The sequence below is a fragment of the Cucumis melo genome, chromosome 10, assembly GCF_025177605.1.
Source record: "Cucumis melo cultivar AY chromosome 10, USDA_Cmelo_AY_1.0, whole genome shotgun sequence".
Lineage (NCBI taxonomy): Eukaryota > Viridiplantae > Streptophyta > Magnoliopsida > Cucurbitales > Cucurbitaceae > Cucumis > Cucumis melo.
In genome coordinates, this window is record NC_066866.1 from 25,964,670 (window position 1) to 25,977,010 (window position 12,341).

Consider the following 12,341-nt stretch of genomic DNA (forward strand, 5'->3'; position numbering starts at 1 on the left):
GTTCGTGCTGCACACCCGACCCGAGCAACCCTTTCTTTCAAGGACCGAGTCGAGCTAGCCGAGCCGCCATCCGTACCCGAGCCGAAAACCGAGCCGAGCCATGAGCCGCGAGCCGCGAGTGAGCCGAGCCACAAGCCGCGAGCTAAGCCGAGTCGAGGACCCAGCTGAGCCGGTAGCCGCAAGCCGAGCCGAGCTGTGACCCAAGTCGAGCTCCCTGTTCACCAAACCACCTGAGCCTTCTTCCCTCCACTTCCGGTCACGGTGAGTCTTCGATAAGAATTATTTTCGTGGGTTCCCCAATGTTGCTATAATCGATTCGAGTTTAGATATTGGAGTAAGACATGGCCCTATCTTTTGTTCCTTGAAGGTATTAGGGAATTGACGCTCAAGTTCTCGGGTCCCACGGTAAGTTTATTTGGGGATAGCTCCCTTTACTCGGGTAAGCCGACGTATGTTGTTACGAATGATTTAAAAAGTGACTTTAAACCCTTATGATTTCGTTTAGGTGGATTCGTTGGGCGTGGACTCGATCAAGGGGCATAACCAAGTGACAGGTAAGGGATTTCTTACTACTGGACCTCGGATCGAGGCTGGAAACGTAGTAATCCACAGGGGATTATACGTTGATAACTGTACTGAATGAATTGACGTATGTTGGACTAATACATATCGCATATATGCTCTTGTCTGATTAAAGGTAGCGTGACCGCTAGTTGTAGCTCGTGTGCCATCGTGTGTAATGAGATGTTTACGGATAGACACCGATGTCCGGATGTTCTGTGTATTGTAGTTATGTTAATGGGCTACGTTGTGAACTGGAATTGTATGTCGATGGACTTTAAAGTCTTAATGTTAGGTATGTGGTAGTCTATTGTCCGGATACTGGTTATGGAGTTATGTCGTGGAAGGATTAAGAGTCTGATTCTGATTTGACTAGTTGACTGGATCTAAAGAATGTCACAATGATGTGTGAAATGGATATGCATATAGCAACTGAGGATATAGTTGTTTAAACCTATACTGTCTGAGTGTGACTGTTGTAGACGGTTTAGTATGGACTGAGAGGTAACGGTTAGCTTCATCTATGGGGTAGTGTACCTTACTGATATGTGTATCCTTCGGGATCACTAGACTTATATGTGCATCCTTTGGGATCACTAGACTCATAGGTGTATCCTTCGGGATCACTAGACTGATACGTGTATCCTTCAGGATCACTAGACTGATATGTGCATCCTTTGGGATCACGAGACTGATGTGTAAGTTCTACGGAACCACTAGACTGTTTGTGTAGGGTACCCCTGAATAGGAAGTTAACGGTTATTCCCTAACGGGCCCAGTAGTGGGTCCCTTACTGGGTATATCCTATACTCACCCTTTTTCCTTTTTAACTTTTCAGGTAAGGGTACAGCGAGGGGCAGACCAACGAGGGGCAAGAAGGATGCGTGAAGGCCATATGGACGCGTCTGGTTTTCTTTATGCTTCCGCTGATGTATTTTTGTTACTCGTTATTTTCATTGTCAGATCGAGTCACGATTAGAATATTTGGTTTGTGATTTTGTGTTTGATGATTTGAGCACTGTATTTTGGAACTCTCGTGAATGTGGGGTCCGAAACTGCTTTTGTCATATTTTAAAACGTCTTTATTGAATTGTAATCGGTCCTTTTTGAGTTTGTGTGTTTTGTGGTCGATCTTAGTACTGAGTAGTGACCTCAGCTTAGTCTGAAAATTTGGGTCGTTACACCTTTGCCAAGATCGTTACCGAGAGTTTGTTTTTAGTAAGAATTCTAAATATCATTTTTGTCTAGATTGTTTAGATTATCATAAAATTTCGTTAAGAATTCCATATTTCATTATGAAGATCCTTTTTGTTTTTGTTTGATTTCGTTTCCATTTCAAATGTTTAGAAGATTTAAGTATTACTGTAAGAATTCTATATTTCATTACGAAAATCGTTAGTTTGAAGCTTTTCACAACCATTTACATTGAACTAATAATTTTATATTTCATTATGAGGGTCATTTTTGTTTTTGTTTGTCGTAAGAATTCTAAATTTCGTTTTTTATTTCAAATGTTTAAAAGATCTAAATATTAATGTAAGAATTATGTATTTCATTATGAAGATCGATGGTTTGAAGTTTTTCACGATCATTTACATTGAACTACATGATTATTTATCACTATCAACACGATTATTTACTAATACCAACACAATTGTTTACCAATATCAACACGATTCATTTACCAATATCAACACGATCGTTTAATATATTTAATATGATCACCATGACCAAACGATCGTGTACCTAAGCCAACACGATCGTTTACTTCATTCAATGCAATCGTTTACCGTGGTCAAACAATCAATTATCATTGTTGACGTGATCAGTTAATGTATATTATTTCACTGCACGATCGTCTATTTATTCTTGCATTGTGTTTATTTTTATTGTTTTGTACATTGTATTCTTTTATTCAATGATAGATGTATATCAATGTCTATCTATTTTTTTCTATCACTATTAAATACTTAATTGTATTTTTTTTTACATAATTCAATGTCTATTCCTATCGTTGTTTTCTATAGAGGTCAAGGGAGTGGATGTAATGTCTATAAGAATTACTCAATTGCTGGAATTTTGGTAAATGTCCAAATCACCTTTAATTATTTGGTTGGTTTAATATATGAAGAGATTCAATTGGATGGATCGATAGAATTATTTGTTTTATTTGATTTTGGTAAAAGTAACGTTCAAACTGTGGTGCCAATAAAGAAAGACACTGATGTTGCTTGGTATTTAGCTTTTGCTAAAGATTCAACTAGCAGAGATCCATTAGTTGCTCATGTAAGTGTTAATTTTTGGAAAGGTCTTCTTCTAGTAATGTACAGGAGAATGTTGAGATGTCATTGAATATAGGTTCTTCTTCTTCTGTTTCAAATGATGATGTTATAAGAGAGATTTCTTATCATGGTGATTTGAAGGAAAAAAAAGTTTATTTGAAAGTAAAGAAGTGCTTAGATGTTTGCAATTTATATTTACAGTATCAAATTTAAAGGCAAAAAAGTGTTCTTTTGCATAATAGCAATGAAGAAAAACTTTCAATTTAGATTTACAGTATCAAATTTGAGGTCTCTTGAATTTAGATGTTTGCAAGAAGGGTGGAAATGGTAGGTTAAGGCATCTCGTTATAAGAAGAGCAAGTTGTGGATGCCACGAAAATACATTTTTTACCATGATTGTTCATTGAATACTATCCAAAGTTGTCACATGCAAGCTTCTTCAACAGTAATTAGCAGTTGCTTGATAGATGATTTTAGGTTCATGTCTACCGATCATTCCATTCCAAAAGCGGTTTGGAGTTAATATAAGTTATCAAAAAGCTTATAGGGTAAAGATATTAAGAGGTGTCGTAGTTGAAGTGTACATGTTGATTCCAAGCTTCTTTGATATATTGGTTAAATCTAACCCAGGTTTGATCAGCTTCCTGTATCAAATTTATTCATTTACAGATAGGTGGGGATAGACAAATATTAGCATCTATCACAGTCTAATTGTTCTCTTTTCTTAGTGTTGATAGAATTGTTTTGTAAGTTTTATAGGTATGTGCACTGCTTTACAGATAGGTACGTGCAATACTCTAGTGGTCATTTCAAGTTTTGCTTTATGGCTTTTGGTGCATCAATTAAGGGGTGAAAATATTGTAGATCTATTATTTCTGTTGATGACACGTTTTTTAAGTATAAGTTTGGTAGAGTCCTATTAACAGCTTCATCACAAGATGGTAACAATCAAATCTTCCCTCTTACTTTTGCTATTTTAGATTCTGACAATGATGCATCATGGATATGGTCTTTTTAGAAGATTCAAGGTAGTTTTTCAGAGCGAGATAATTTAATCATTGTTTCTAATAGGCATTTAGCATCCTGAAAGGAATTTTAAGAGTGTTTCTTGATGTTGAGTATTGTGTGTGCACAAAACATCTCTTAAGTAACTTGGAACTCCATTTTAAGGATCCCCTACTTGATAAATTGAGAATCAATGTCAATTGATACTTGTACTGAGGAATGAAGAGTTCATTTCCATCGAATATTTGCTGACAAACTTGGCACATATCCCTATAACATGACAAAATAAGTGTAAAACACAAATACCATCAGCAGCAAATAACACAATAAAATACTGTTCTTCATTAACAATAGACAAAACAAATCAAGCTTAGTTTATCACGAGTTAGGTGTGTTTAGGAGTGGTTTTGAAATGGTCAAAATTGTCAAACCCCCTCTTAGGGCTCCTCTAAACACATAACCTAGTCCCAAAAGAGGGTGTGAGAGCTTGCCGACCTTGGCAACATTCACCAACTTTCTAACATGTCTAACTTAACTAGCAGTCATAACATGAATGCATGCTTGAAAAGAACAACACATGCTATAAACTTTTACTAGTAATAACATGAATGCAATTCTTATGAAACATTAGCGAAAAACATAACATGATAACAGCCTTTTAATTAGTCTTGTCACGCCCCCTCCTGGATCACCTACTCTCAACCCAAGAGACATCATGAAGTCAACCGATATCATTCCTCTTTTGAACAACACCAGTTGACCTTGACTACTGAACCTTCTTATAATGCTAAACAACTTTGAGTAAGCTAACTTATGCAGAGGACTAACATGATAAACATTGATTAAACAAACTTCATTACATAAACCTCAAAATAAGTTAAGGCTAAATGTCATTGATTAGAGACCACACTTTAAACCAAATAGAAATTTACACTTGACAAATTTATCTTTACACATATGTGTATGACATGGCTTGACCTAGGTACTACCCAAAAGTATCAAAACTAATGACAACTTGCATACCAAACTAGACACAACGGTTAGGCTTTTAGATCATGATCTCTTCCTGGAAAGTGGAAAACATTGGAAAGAGTGAGCTAAATAGCATAGTGAGTGACAATTTTAAAAACATACTTTTGAAATAACAAGTCTTTAACAATTAACTCTTAACATAAAACCATATCCAACTTGAAATATTTATCTCAAAGTTACTCATTCAATTGTTATACTTGGAAGAACCACTGGGACGAAATTGTCAAACCCCCTCTTAGGGGTAACGGTTAGCTTCATCTATGGGGTAGTGTACCTTACTAATATGTGTATCCTTCGGGATCACTAGACTGATATATGCATCCTTCGGGATCACTAGACTGATATGTGCATCCTTTAGGATCACTAGACTAATAAGTCTATCCTTCGGGATCACTAAACTGATACATGTATCCTTCGGGATCACTAGACAGATACATGCATCCTTTGGGATCACGAGACTGATGTGTGAGTTCTACGGAACCACTAGACTGTTTGTGTAGGGTACCCCTAAATAGGAAGTTAACGGTTATTCCCTAACGGGCCTAGTAGTGGGTCCCTTACTGGGTATATCTTATACTCACCCTTTTTTCTCTTTAACTTTTCAGGTAAGGGTACAACGAGGGGCAAGAAGGATGCGTGAAGGCCATATGGACGCGTCTGGTTTTCTTTATGCTTCTGCTGATGTATTTTTGTTACTCGTTATTTTCATTGTCAGATTGAGTTACGGTTAGAATATTTGGTTTGTGATTTTGTGTTTGATGATTTGAGCACTGTATTTTGGAACTCTCGTGAATGTGATTTTAAATAGGGCCCGAAACTGCTTTTGTCATATTTTAAAACATCTTTAATGAATCGTAACCGGTCCTTTTTGAGTTTGTGTGTTTTGTGGTCGAGTCTTAGTACTGAATAATGACCTCAGCTTAGTCTAGAAAGTTGGGTCGTTACAGTTGGTATCAGAGCCTAAGTTTTAGGTTCTGTAGACTGACTTATGATGTGAGTCTGTGTTTTTGTGTCCTTATGGCTAAAATGATCCTTGCCACTCGTCAGGTACGCTCTCATGAAATTATATGTATAACTCTATATGCATTACCTTACCTAAGTTAAACTGCGGAGTTAATTATCACATGTGACTGAAGGGATCATTGGTGGTTGTTAGGGAAATGCCGCCAAGGAGAGGTGCTCGCAGGGATGGCCGAGGAGGCCGAGGAAGGGGAGCAGGACGTGTTCAACCTCAGGTGCAACCTGTAACCCAAGCCACCGACCCGGCTGCGCTAGTTATTCATGCGGACCTTGCTGCTATGGAGCAGAGGTTCAGGGATTTGATTATGCAGATGCGGGAGCAGCAGCAGCCTTCCCCTCCAGCTCCTACTCCAGCTCCTGCTCTAGTTTCAGTTATACCCCAAGTCGTGCCAGATCAGTTGTCGGCAGAGGCCAAGCACTTGAGGGATTTCAGGAAGTATAACCCCACGACATTTGATGGGTCTTTAGAGGACCCCACCAGGGCTCAACTGTGGTTATCTTCTTTGGAGACCATATTTCGGTATATGAAGTGCCCTGAGGATCAGAAAGTTCAGTGCGCCGTTTTCATGTTGACAGACAGAGGTATTGCCTGGTGGGAGACGACAGAGAGAATGCTAGGGGGTGACGTGGGTCAGATCACTTGGCAACAGTTCAAGGAGAGTTTCTATGCGAAATTCTTCTCTGCTAGTTTGAGAGATGCCAAGCGGCAGGAGTTCCTAAACTTAGAGCAGGACGACATGACAGTAGAGCAATATGATGCAGAGTTTGACATGTTATCCCGCTTCGCTCCCGAGATGATAGCGACTGAGGCGGCCAGAGCTGATAAGTTTGTTAGAGGCCTCAGGCTTGACATCCAGGGTTTGGTTCGAGCCTTCCGACCCGCCACTCATGCCGATGCACTGCGTCTGGCAGTGGATCTCAGTTTACAGGAGATGGCTAACTCGTCTAAGGTTGCAGGTAGAGGTTCGACCTCAATACAGAAAAGGAAGGCTGAGCAGCAGCCTACTTCAGTGCCACAGCGGAACTTCAGATCAGGTGTTGAGTTTCGCCGCTTCCAGCAGAAACCTTTTGAGGCAGGGGAAGCTGCCAGAGGGAAGTCGTTGTGTACCACTTGCGGGAAGCACCATCTGGGCCGTTGTTTATTTGGGACCAGAATTTGCTTCAAATGTAGGCAAGAGGGACATACAGCTGATAGATGCCCGATGAAACTTACCGGGAATGCACAGAATCAGGGAGCAGGTGCTCCACATCAAGGTAAAGTATTTGCTACCAATAAGACAGAGGCTGAGAGATCAGGCACGGTGGTGACAGGTACGCTTCCAGTGTTGGGGCATTATGCCCTAGTTTTGTTTGATTCGGGTTCGTCACATTCCTTTATCTCTTCTGCATTTGTGTTGCATGCCCGCTTAGAGGTAGATCCCCTACACCATGTGCTATCAGTATCTACTCCTTTTAGGGAGTGTATGTTGTCGAAGGAAAAGGTGAAACGATGTCAGATTGAGATAACAGGTCATGTGATTGAAGTAATGTTGTTAGTCCTGGACATGCTCGACTTCGATGTAATTTTGGGTATGGATTAGCTAGCTGCTAACCATGCTAGCATAGATTATTCCCGTAAGGAGGTAGCGTTTAACCCTCCCTCGATGGCCAGTTTTAAATTTAAGGGAGAAGGGTCAAGGTCGTTACCTCAGGTAATCTCAGCCATGAGGGCCAGCAAACTGCTTAGTCAGGGTACTTGGAGTATCTTAGCGAGCGTGGTGGATACTAGAGAGGTTGATGTATCCCTGTCATCAGAACCAGTTGTAAGGGACTATTCGGATGTCTTTCTTGAAGAACTTCCAGGGTTACCTCCTCACAGTGAGATTGAGTTTGCCATAGAGCTGGAGCCGGGTACGGTTCCTATATCCAGAGCCCCATACAGAATGGCCCCAGCAGAATTGAAAGAACTGAAGGTGCAGTTACAGGAATTGCTCGCTTAGCTTCATCAATCTCGACCCATAATTGGAGCTCTACTGTGGATTGCAAACAACTCCACATGATCGTTGGCTTCCCTCTTTGTTCAGCGAGCTCGTACTGTCATTGTAGAAATGATTTTGACCCGTTGCTATGATTGTAAGGATGCTTATGTCTAACAGCCTTGTTGGTCCGTGATTGCTTCTACATGAAAACAATTATATCGTTTATTTCTTATACATATTAAAAGTTGAAAATAGAATTAACCATTATAAAGCATATCGTTGCTCACCTGGAATGCACGGATCATGTAATGATTACAGAGGTAGTGTCAATCCTTATACGTCCCACCAATATGTATGGTGGGTTGGCACGTGCCTCCTCAGGGTCGTTATACTTTTTAAAGTGCCTGTGATAGTCGCTCCCGAACTCTTTAAAGGTATTGAGTATTTGAGGCTCAATGAACCTATTCATTACTTGATCATTGAAATAAAGCACAAAAAAATGCTACACATTACAAAAAATAACACATTAGCTTGATTATCTTAAATATGTTTCAAATGAAAACATAAATGTGTAGTAGACATACCATAGGTCGATGTATTCTCTATCTATGTCCGCCCACCTAAGGCAACGAACTGGAAATGTCTTTCTTACACACACCCTTATCGCCTGGCTGAAGTGGACAACATGTGGCAAAATAGGTTTCTCCGCACTAGAGGCGATTGACATGGAAGTACTCCCATTATCTTGAACACAACACTCCAACTCCAAGAGTCGAGACTGTGTACATCTCCTAGGAGTCGAAGTCGGAAATGGTTGAGCAGTACTTGCTGAATAAATTAAAACAAGTTAATGTGAGAAAAAAGTTTAAATAATTGTGAGTTAACGTACCATTAGACTCACTTGAATTATCGCCCAACGATGACAACCCTCCTATAGGGTTATTTAGATCCTTGGTGAACTCGAGGAACATCACATTTATCTCGTTGAAACTACTCGAGAATGACGACATAGTGCCTGTAGACATAGAAACAAACATTCAATAACCAAATATGAACACATAATCAGATTCGAAATGTAAACTAAATAAATATGTGGGTACGTGGTTTGTCACTATCATTTGTTGTCACTTGTTCTGCTTTGATGTGACAATTATTCATCCTCATCACCTATGAAATCGTTAGCGACAAGATGCACAACCGATTTTTCAACGATTGTGGGATCAACATCAGTCATGCACAGAGTGTCATCCTCGATGTGTTCATCTACTTGATGACCGACAACGATTTCGAGTATATTTAGTTGCTCGTTCTTAACATCGTCTACTTCGTGCACTTACCATATATGCTTATTCTGGACTAATTGGACAACTTCTCAATTACTACCATTTTTTGGGTCATATAGGTAAAATACTTAATGTGCCTACGTCGCAAGAATTATCGATTCCTCGGCGAACCAAAAATGGGATGTGTTGATAGCTTTGTACCCCAATTCCACATGTGTCATTTGACTTTTGTTGACGTCTGTGTCATGCCACCCACACTTAAATAGCCAAACACTTCTTCTAATCGGATATTGAACGTGCAACACTTTGTCTAGAACACCGTAGAAATTATTGTCGCTACTTCCACTTGCATTGCTTTCACCAATTACCACCACTCCATTGTTTTGTGTAGTGCATTGAGAATCATGTTATGACGTGTGAAATCTCAGCCCACTCACAGTATATTCATTATAACAATGAACGTCAAATGATGGTCTCATTGCAAGTGAGAAGAAATCGTGAGATAGATTTTCAGTCTCATGCAATTCTATAACCTTAAATCCATGTAACAATGATTATATACATTTACGTGTAAATACGTTAGTGCATACATGTCATACGTGCACGTATATACCTGATTTCGAAACCATTCAGGGAATCTTCCTTGATGTCTTTTGTACAAATTAGTAGTGTTTTAAGCATGCCGACATATTAGCTTGAAATATTTCTTGATAAGGATGATTATGAGTTTAATTTGTGTAACAATAATGTATAACAAATACTGAACAACTATACCTAAGAAATATGAAGATAAAAAATGCTTACTTGTGATACTCCAATATTTCGTTTACATTGTTATGGATGTACCAATGGAAGGGGCGTTTTTCTTCCTGTGATAGAGTCGAAGACTTGACGCACCTAATGGTTGTACTTTCTGCTTGAAAATTTGAAACTCACCAATCACCTTATCCTCTGGAATGGTATCATCATTTCGCTCATTTCTAGTGAATCGAGTCTCAATACCACTTAGGTAACGTAAACAAAAGGTGCTCGATTCATTTATCACATATTTTTCTACAATAGACCCCTCAGGACATGCCTTGTTCCTAACATACTGTTTCAAAGTGCGTAGACTTCTTTCAATGGGATACATCCAAATGTAAGAAACCGGACCAGTAACCTTGGTTTCATATGGTAAGTGAACGACAATGTGTACCATAACGTTGAAGAAAGCAAGTGAAAATATTCAACAACGTACCAACCAAATGGTCACAAACATTCTTCTCAATATGCATTACGTCAAATTTGTAAGGTAACAGTAGTCTCGACCAGTAAGAAAGTTCGAAAAAAATACTTCTCCTTGTCCAATTAAGAGCTCTCTTTCTTTTCTTATCCTTTACTAAAAGATGTTTAATCATAACTGGAAATTCCAACTGATCTAGTTGTTCTAAGTTTCCATGCTAATTCATCACCACTAGATGAGGCCTACTCTCTACCTTTCCATCATGTAGCCTACTTCTATGCCACACATAGTTCTCTGGAAGATAACGTCGATGTCCCATGAAGGATATTCTACCTCGTATCTCAAATAACGATCTATCATCCATACATATGGGACATGCCTGATACCCCTATGTACTCCAACCTGATAGGCCACCATACGCTGGGAAGTCATTAATCGTCCACAACAAGGCTACATGTATCTGAAAGAACTGACCAATAAAAGAGTCATACGTACGCACCCCGAAATTCAATAACTCTTTTAGTTCCCCAATCAATGGTTGGAGATACACATCGATTTTTCTACTAGGAGATCTAAGACCAGGTATGGGCAATGACATGAAAAAAATTGTCTCTTTCATGCATTTCCATGGTGGAAAATTGTAAGGAAGTAACACAACAGGCCACATACTGTAAAAGATACTCATATAACCAAATGGATTAAATCCATTTGAAGTTAACCCCAAACGCATGTTTCGTGGATCTATCCCAATATTCCTCAACATTTCATCCTTCAAATGACCTTCTTTGTTTTCTCTTTCTGTTCAATCGGGGCTTGTAAATCATTCAACATACCAGACATATCATCTTCTTCATGAAAATTTCTGCTACTGGTTCCTTCATCGAAAGGGTTACTACTAGTTCCTTCATCGAACGAGTTACTACTAGTTCCTTAATTGAACGAGTTACTACTAGTTCTTTCATCAAAGTTTTCTATACCTTTAAAGCTAATAGGCTCTCCATGATACACCCATTATGTGTACTAGGGATATTCCAATAGTAAGTTATGTCGTTCCACACCCTCTAATGAGTTCTAATTTGAGTTCATACATGTCTTGCATGGACACCTTATTTGTTAGTAGGCATCAACGTGAAACTTGGCAGCTTCTAAAAATTGGATCACTCCCTCTTTATACTCAATCGAAAACTTATTCCTAAGTTTCATCCAACCATTATCCATTGTTAAAACCCCTAAAACATAAATAGCTTTGATTAGAAGTATATTCCTCCTCTCATATCCTAAACTTACTCCCCTGAATAAACAATCTCCCAAGCTTTTCACTAAAACTAACTTCAAACTACAGAGGCTACCATAACTGTAAGATAGCCACAACAACCTAATTAGTCATAAACAACTTCAATCGTCGCATACTACCCACCATTTCCAACAATGCTACCTTACAAGCTACCCTACTACCACATCTTCAAACCCTTAAAAATACAAAAAAATTCAAAATAAAAAAGACTACCATAATTGCAGGATAGTCGTCTCAAATCAACAATAAAGTTATTCAAAACTACTAAGAAAGCACATGAGTGGAAGCATTTTTTTGTAGTGTAGTTTTTGTGCTTCGGGAACCTCCCGATTTGTGCTTCGGGAACCTCCCGATTTCTTGTAGTGTAGTTTTTGTTCGGCAGCCCACTCTAAAAAATAGACTCGTTTTGGAAGCATTTTCAAGTGGTTTAAGGGAAAGCACATGAGTGGTTTGAACACACTCCTCATCTAAACTTACCCATATGTAGAGCACCTTGCATGCTAACTCTTTTACGCCTCTACTTGCCGCAAAAATGAACTAGTGGGCATCTTTTTTTTCTTTGAATGATGGTCTTTGACGTGAGCTTAAATTGATTTTAGAAAAATATAAAATCATTTTACATTGATTTTTGAGAAACTAGGTTATAGGTGATTTTTGTTCTCGGTTAATCACTCAAAAAATGGT